Source organism: Aquila chrysaetos, chromosome 15 (assembly GCF_900496995.4).
Source record: "Aquila chrysaetos chrysaetos chromosome 15, bAquChr1.4, whole genome shotgun sequence".
In the NCBI taxonomy this organism is placed as follows: Eukaryota; Metazoa; Chordata; class Aves; order Accipitriformes; family Accipitridae; genus Aquila; species Aquila chrysaetos.
This window is the reverse complement of record NC_044018.1, coordinates 29,838,743-29,846,495: the sequence shown is the minus strand read 5'-3', so window position 1 is coordinate 29,846,495 and position 7,753 is coordinate 29,838,743.

Sequence of the window (7,753 nt, the reverse complement as noted above, 5' to 3'; positions counted from 1 at the left end):
CTTCTGAAACTGTTCCCCTGGTGATTTTCCAAGCCTTTGGAAATGGCATCCCTGCATTTGAAGTCCCTTGGCCATTTGCTGCCATTTTTCTCCCTACTGACTCGGAAAGTTTTGCTCTAGCAATGGAAATAAATAAGACAAAAATGTCCAAGAGAAGGGGAAAAAAACACAGATTTAGGGGAGGGGAGAAAGGTCTGGGAGAGGAATATTTCCAGAGGCAGCGAGTCATGGGAAAAATCTGTTGTTTGACTGGAAAACAGATTTTTAACCATGCAAGACACGGTGGAGTGGGAAGGTTTCTTCAGCTTGGCCAACCAAAGGCATATTTAGTCGTGGGTGTGTGTGAGTGGGTTTATTTTTTTTAGCTTTTGTTAATCAGTTCACATAACCACAGCCAATCGCGTTACCCCCTGCGTTTGCATCTGGCCAAACCTCTCTGACGGCTCCCAGGGCGTTTTCATCCCTTCAACCATCCCTCCATCCCTCTTTCCTCTCTCTGCTGCTTCCAACCCTGGCACCCCGCTTTCCCAGCTCTCCCCTCAGCCTTTTTTTTTTGCCTCTTGACTGCAATATTTTGTTAATAATATGGGGTCGTCTCCAGCCATCAATTTTTAAGCATAACCCCAGTCTGGGTCAAGAGGGAACTTTGTTTAAACCCAGTAAAAGTACCATTTTCCTACCAAGAGGACTATTTCATAGAAGCGTGAGTCATTTCTCTTGCTGTTGACATGTTTTATTTTGTTGAATTTACGCCTGACAAATTTAGGAGGCAAAAAATGAGCCTGAACATCTCGTAAGGGCGGCGATTTTTCATAAAGGGCTGTTGTGAGAGGGAGGCATTTAAGGCAGAATAAATCTCTCCTTGCACAGGGAAGCACATGGGGAAAAAAAAAACCAACACAACAGCCCTGTAAGGTGGTAAATTGTAAAGTTGTTGTTTTTTAAAAAGCCCTCAAAAGTCCCCGAGCTCTAGCCGTTGTTTAGGAAATCAGGTTTTTTGGCAGCTGGGCAAGAAGAAAGGGGAAAAAGAACAACAACAAAAAGTCAAGTGAAATCTTCCCACCAAGAAATAATTTATCCAAGATTTCATCTGCAGGCACATCCAAAAGCAATTACAGGAGCCTCATTACCATTATTTATTGAACCACCCCCTCTAGCTAGAGGAAAAGCAAAATACGTAACAAAAACGAGAGGAAAAGGCCTCTTATAAAAATAGTTAAAAGTCCATAAAGGCTGCCGGACGATGTAAAGGAAAACCAACAAAGAAACCGCACTGGAAAGCAAATGAAATGCTTGCATGGTGCCTTGGAGGCAGGGGGAAACAGGAGTGTCAAGCCCAGGTGCACGCTCAGGAGGTCCTGGCTGGGTTCAGATGTCTTCAGACTTCCTCCTCCTCCTCCTCGCAGGGAGCGGGAGGAAGGCTCGGCTCTGCTTGTGCAGTGCCTAGCTCCTCAGTTCACAGACGAGAAAGACAAAATATCCTGGAAACATAATATACAACCTGGGAAATATGCTGGGAAAATATTCCAGAGAATAGATACAGGGTGCTATTGTAGGGCCAGGACATTGCTGTCCCCTTTCTCTGACCATGCACATGTTGGAGGTGGTGGAGAACATCAAGAGTGTCCAAGGTCCCCATTTGCATTTGTTGCACACTGTGATGGATGGATGGATGGATGGGTGGATGGATGGGTGGATGGGTGGGTGGATGGATGGATGGATGGATGGGTGGATGGATGGACAGGCAGCCCTAAGTGCACTTTGCCTTTCTTTTAACTTCCATTGATAATTTTCTTTGGAGACTCTTGGGTCTGTAAAGAGCACCCAAGATTTAAAAAGCCCAACAACTTTGCATTGAAGAGGATTTCAATATTTTCCATGAAAATGAACACTTATGCCAAAAATATCATCTGGGGATGAAACACCTGTGTGCAATGACCCAGCTCATTGGGAATAGACATGTGCATTTGTTTCCGTGTTGAATATCATGTCAACACTGGTCCCTGCAACCCAGGGAGGTTGGGGGGCACCTTCACAAGGGCTTCAACATCATGGGGACTGCAAAATCAGCCCTCTGCTCCTGCCTCCCATCTTCTCTTCTCTCTCAGTGACCTCCTTTCTGGTGATACTGGGAAAAACAGGTCTCCACAGGTGGCCATCTATGAAGCTGGAGAGAGGACCAGGTCTTCCAGAAGAAGCAGTATTTCTTGCCCCACATGTCCCACTGTGGGAAAGGGAGCCCTTTCCCCTGTGTCTCTCCTCCCTGTGCCTCCTTCCCAGCTCCTGCTTCCAGCACACCTGTGCATTGAGAAGGAAAACGGGGGTTTCCCAAAGAGAACAAAACTCCCCAACACCTTTGAAGTCATTCTTATAATGGATATATTTGTACAACAGAGCTCCTGGTCTTGAACCCAGTGGGTCCCCCCTCCTGTACGTTGTTGTCCTCTGGGTCCTTCCCTCATACCCGGCATTTGAAGCGTGTGCCAATGGTCTCTCGAGCTGGAGACTGCAGCCTCAACTGGAGTCTCATGTACCTGGGAAGGGAAATAAAGTCTCATTTTTCACAAGGATTGTTCCAGGTTGGCACAGACGATGCATTTGAATAGTGTGGTAGGGACATCGGGAGAAGAGAAGAAAGGCCAGAAATGCAAGAGGAGCACGGGGAGATGGGCAGTGGGTGGGATGCATCCATCTCCAAGGGACACTCCAACCATCGCTGCCTCGACCTGAAGAGGGGATGCACCCAGACATCATCTCTACACCCCCAAAAAAATTCCCCCAGAAAGTTACAGAGACAGCGGTGTGTTGCAGAGGTGACAAATTCAACTTGGCTTCCCACCAGCCTGAGCCCAGACAGGCACCAAGCCCGCCAGGGCAGAGTCGCACCGGGTTAGAAGGGATGTAACCAAATTTTGGTGTTACAAAAAGACCTGGCAGCTAGGAGAGAGAGAAAAAAATTCTGTGAGAATGGAAGAAGTGAGATTGTGCTTTTTCTTCCTTTTCTTCTGAAGAAAAAGTATTGGTTTTGTCTACATTTTTTATTTAAAGGGGCGGGGGGGGGAATAGGGAAGAGCGGTGCGGGTTGCTTGGGGCAAAAAAAGGGGGAACTGGGGCTGTACAAACACTGCAGGGGGGGGGGAGGCAGAATCCGCAGCCCGTACGCGCCCGCACAGCTCCGCCAAGGAGCCCGGCGTTTCCCATCCCCCAAAATGCGATTTTTTTTTTTCCCCCGGAAAAAAATAAGGATGCTTGGCGGCGGGGGGGGGGGGGGGGGGTGCCCGGCGCTGCAGGTGCCGGGGGGCAGAGCAGCCCCCCCCCCCCCCCCCGCCGCCGGCTGAGCCTGGAAGCGCTCATCGCATTAGTCATAGGTCACCGGGAAGGCTCCGAGTTAAGACATGCACAAATCATCATGGAAATCTCTCCCCATTCCCACGGGAGCGAGCTGGCACCGAACCACCCGTGCAGGGCTGCTTTCCTGGCTTTTTATTATTATTATCTTTTTTTTTTTTTTTCCCCCCTCCTAGGAAAGCCCCAAGTAGATCCATAATTCCCTCCCCCCCCGAAAGTAGCCCATCGATGGGTTTTAAAAGCACTCTCCCGCCTGGGAGGTGAAAGGAAAGACCTGAGCACTTACAGGGAAGAGAAAATAAAGCCCGAAGAAACGATTTCCTTCCTTAAATAAATTATTACCTGCTCAAAGACCGGCGCTGCGGTTTCGCGACTGATAATGATCGAATTTTTTTTCTATCAGTGCTTTACTTTCCTAAATTAATAGGTATTTAAATTGGGGGGGGGGGACGGACTGAGTAGGAAGGCGTGTGTTCACTCAGGAGCAGATATTTCCAAGGTTGGATCCTAAATTGAAATTCCCGAAGGAAGAACATATATAAATATGCCCTGGAAAAACAACAACAAAAAAAACCCAAAGCAACAAACCACAACGATTTTTATTTAAAGTTGGTGCGTTTTGTGTCCTTACAGAAAGCCACAACTTTAAGCCTCAAAGACCTTTTCAAGAACCTGTTTTTTCCATTTTTAAAACAGTTTCTTATTTTCGGTGCTTTTTCCCTTCAATACTTGCAATCTTTGTCCATCAGGTCACTTATCTATAAGTTAAAAAGGCAGCTTTTTGGAAGGGAAAAGGGAGAAACCTGACAAAAATTGGGTATTTTAGGGCTTGTTCACTTTTAAAATATTATCTCTGAGAAAGTTATTTAACTGATTTGTTAATTTTTTTAACATGAAGCTGCAGAAACGACCTGCCCAGAGCACCAGGTGAAAAAAACACTCAGGACACTGCATGGTGGGACATCAGAGGGTGATGGCTTCTCATTTTTGCTAATTTTCATGGATTTTTCGTGCAATTCCTGAGCCCAAAGTGGCATCAAACGCTGGTCCCAGGGAGGATGTTTTTTCGGAGCATCAATTCCCCACGATATTCCGCATTTCATCCTGCAGCTCAGAAAACAACTGATTTGGATTTTTTTTTTTTTTTAAGAAAGGAAGAAAAGAAAAAAAGGAAAGACGAAAAAGAAAAAAACCACTAAATTAACAACTGAGTTTAAAAATTGGAAGGAAAAACCTTGGGAGAGGGTTGAGGAGTGGGGCAGTGACTGGAGCAGTCCCACTGGGCTCCCCAGCTTTGGGGGATGCTGTGAGAGAAGATGTGGAAAAATGGGGGGGGAGGAATTAGGGGGAGCCCAAAAGCGCAGGAAACATGGAAAAAATTAGGCCTTTGCTGGGAAAAAATCCCGAAAAAAAAAAAAAAAAAAACCAACCCCAAACCCCCCAAAACCAACCAAGCAAAACGGAGAAAACTGGGATAAGATAAAGTGGGGAAGGTGCATCACGGTGCCTCCCCGTAACTCATCACCTCTGGTCGGGTGGGAGGTGGATTTTGCCAGGTTTAAGCCCAGACACATAATTGTTTTCATTTTTTTTTCTTTTTTTTTTTGGTGGGGAGAGGCAGGATGGGGGAATCAGCGAGAATTGTTGCTCAAGTCATCCGGGAATGCCCGGCCCAGTGTAATTATTCTCTGACAGTCGCTGTTTTTATTTCTTTGGGCATTTCAGAGTGTCTGGGTTTCAGTGTCAGTTTAAAAGCATTGCCCAGAGCATCTTTTCCATTAATTAAAGTGCAAAATCTATGCCAGACACCCAGGAGCACAGCTCCCCCACTCCCCCCTCCCCATACCCCAAGTCCATTAGCACACCTTAATGCTCAATTAACATGTTCATCGCACTTAATTAGAGCCAGGAGGATCCATTTTTCCTCCCCAGCCTCCTGCTGACTTCCCCAAATCCTGGGGGTTCCCCCATGACACCTCTCAGCTTGTGGCTCCCCTCAAACCCCAAGGCAAGGAGAGGCCACAAGCCGGCTGGACCCCCCCATGGGGAAACAGGCTGGGTGGTGCTGAGTCCCAGTGAGGGCAGGATCCGGCCCAGAGATGCACCAAGTTTTTGCAAAAAAAGCCTCATGGAAGAAACGCCACTTCTCGTTGCCCCAGTCTGGCCCCTCCCATTGCAGACACATCTGAGTGATTATCCCATCGTGCATCTAGACGGACCACAGGTGTTTATGCACACGTGTGTTTGCATGTGCAAATTTACATGCATGCATAGGTGTGGGTGTGTGTTTGCATGTGGATGTGCTGCAGAAGTGTACGAGCATCTGTAGGGCTTTGGACGGATGGATGGATGGATATGCAGATGGATAGGAGGATGGGCACAGAGCTACATGTTCCTATGGGGTGACTGCTACCAAAAATTAAGATTTGGGTTCAGGCTGGGCCTGGGCTGGGAGTGGAGGTTGCCACTGTGCAGCTCCATGTCATGGCCCTGCACCAGGAGGGAGTTGGAATGTCGCTCCATCCCAGACTGTCTCCTTGGACAAGAGACAAAGGTCTGCTGTCCCTGGAGGTGACACCTTTCCTCTCCTGGTGTCAGCTGGATTTCATCCAGGGTGAACGCAGACAGAAGGGGAGAGGGGAAGGGGAAACACACAGGTAGATGCAGCTGGATGGGCTGGAGCAGCTTTTGGGGGGCAATCTTTCCATTCTGGCATCCCACAGACAATGGGCCAACCAAGATGACACAGGCAGAAGATGCCATTCAAAGCTGTGGACGTGGCCAAAGGGGACAATAAAAAGGGGAGGCTGGGAATGTCCCTGCATCCCAGCAGTCCTGGATCAGCCAGGATGGACCTGTACCCCAAATATGGCAAGGCCAAGGGGAGGATGGAGGATGCATGCCCTCGGCACCAAAGAGGCCAGATGTGTCCAGGCCCTGGCTACTGACAGCTCCTATTGTTTTCGGGAGGGTGGAGATGTCCCCATTGTTCTCCTGGGGGGCAGGAGGGGACCTCGGTTGCTGTGACCCGTGGTGGCTGCTGGCACTTCTCCATTGTCTGTGGACCATGATCAACTCCCTGTTGTCCCCCACAGGGGACGGTGGGCACAGATTCATTGTCCTAGTGGGACTGGGTGGGATGCTGAGACTTGAGCAAATTTGGGCCTAAAATGGGCAAAGAAGACCATCTGTCCCAGATTCGGGGTTGGGGCAGGAAGAGAAGAGAGAAAAGCTCTCTCTGAGGACTGTTAACTCTGAAGCCTACAGCCCACCCCTGAGGGTGGGCAAAACCCAGATGGAGGGGAGAGGGCGGGTGGGGGTTGCAGCAACAAGAGACCTTGGAGCTGCAGTTCATACTGATCCCCATCCAGGTGGAGAAGACCAAAAGTGTGGGAGCTGGAAAAGGTTTCCAGGAGCAGGACACATTTCGTGGAGGCACAAGGTGCCCGTGGTAGGGGCTCAGGTTTGTGGCTCTGGGTTCTCAACACTTGGGATACAGCAAGCACCCCACTGGCACCGTGGGGTGAAACCTTCTCCTCGGCTCCGTAACAACCCCTCGGCAGCCCTGGGACTTGCTGGTTCACTCTGCAGATCCCCGGACAAGATTTAGCTCAATATGGGCAAATGGTAAAATGTGTCACTAGGAAGCGAAGAACAAGGAATGCCAAACGCAGCCACCGTTGGGAAGAGAAGAACAGTTGCAATTATCTGAACTTGGAGTTTTGCCAGTAAAATTTTCCTCTTGTTTCTCTTGCCTTTGCTTGATCTCAATTGCCTTTTTTTTTAAAAAAGAGAGATTAAAATCACAGTTTCTTTTATTTTTTTTCCTTTATCTTCTTTTCTTTTCTTCTTTTCTTCTCACACTCACTCTCTCTTTCTTTCATTTCTCCCTTTCTCTCTCTCCTTCTTTCCTTTTCTTCTCCAAAAAGGCTGCAATGCACCACAGAATTTGCAAGGAGATATTTACTTTTTTCACCCTCAGTGGCCTCTGCCTGCCCCAAAATCTGCCTCAGAATTCCCAAATTTGCCTAAAAAGCCAAGGTGAGTATCCCCCAAAGTCACAGCACTGCTCCAGCTAATCCAGAGCAGCCAATTAAGCTCTTAATTAAATTCCCCCAACCATTTATCCATATCTGCATGCAAATATGCATGTATGTATACATAACCACAGGCGTAGCCATAAATATATATGTATGAATCTGTGTAGGCATAGATCCTTTTATCCTTAGATCTCTGGCTGTATATGTAGGAGCAGGAAAAGAGGAACAAATCATCTTTAAATTGCTTAACTTCCCTTTCATGAAAATCATTCCTGCCACGGAATGAAGAGCAATCAGGGTGACTTCGGTGCTGGTTCACCATGAAATGCACAGGAGATGCAGGGTTTGGGTCTTTTTAGGAGGAT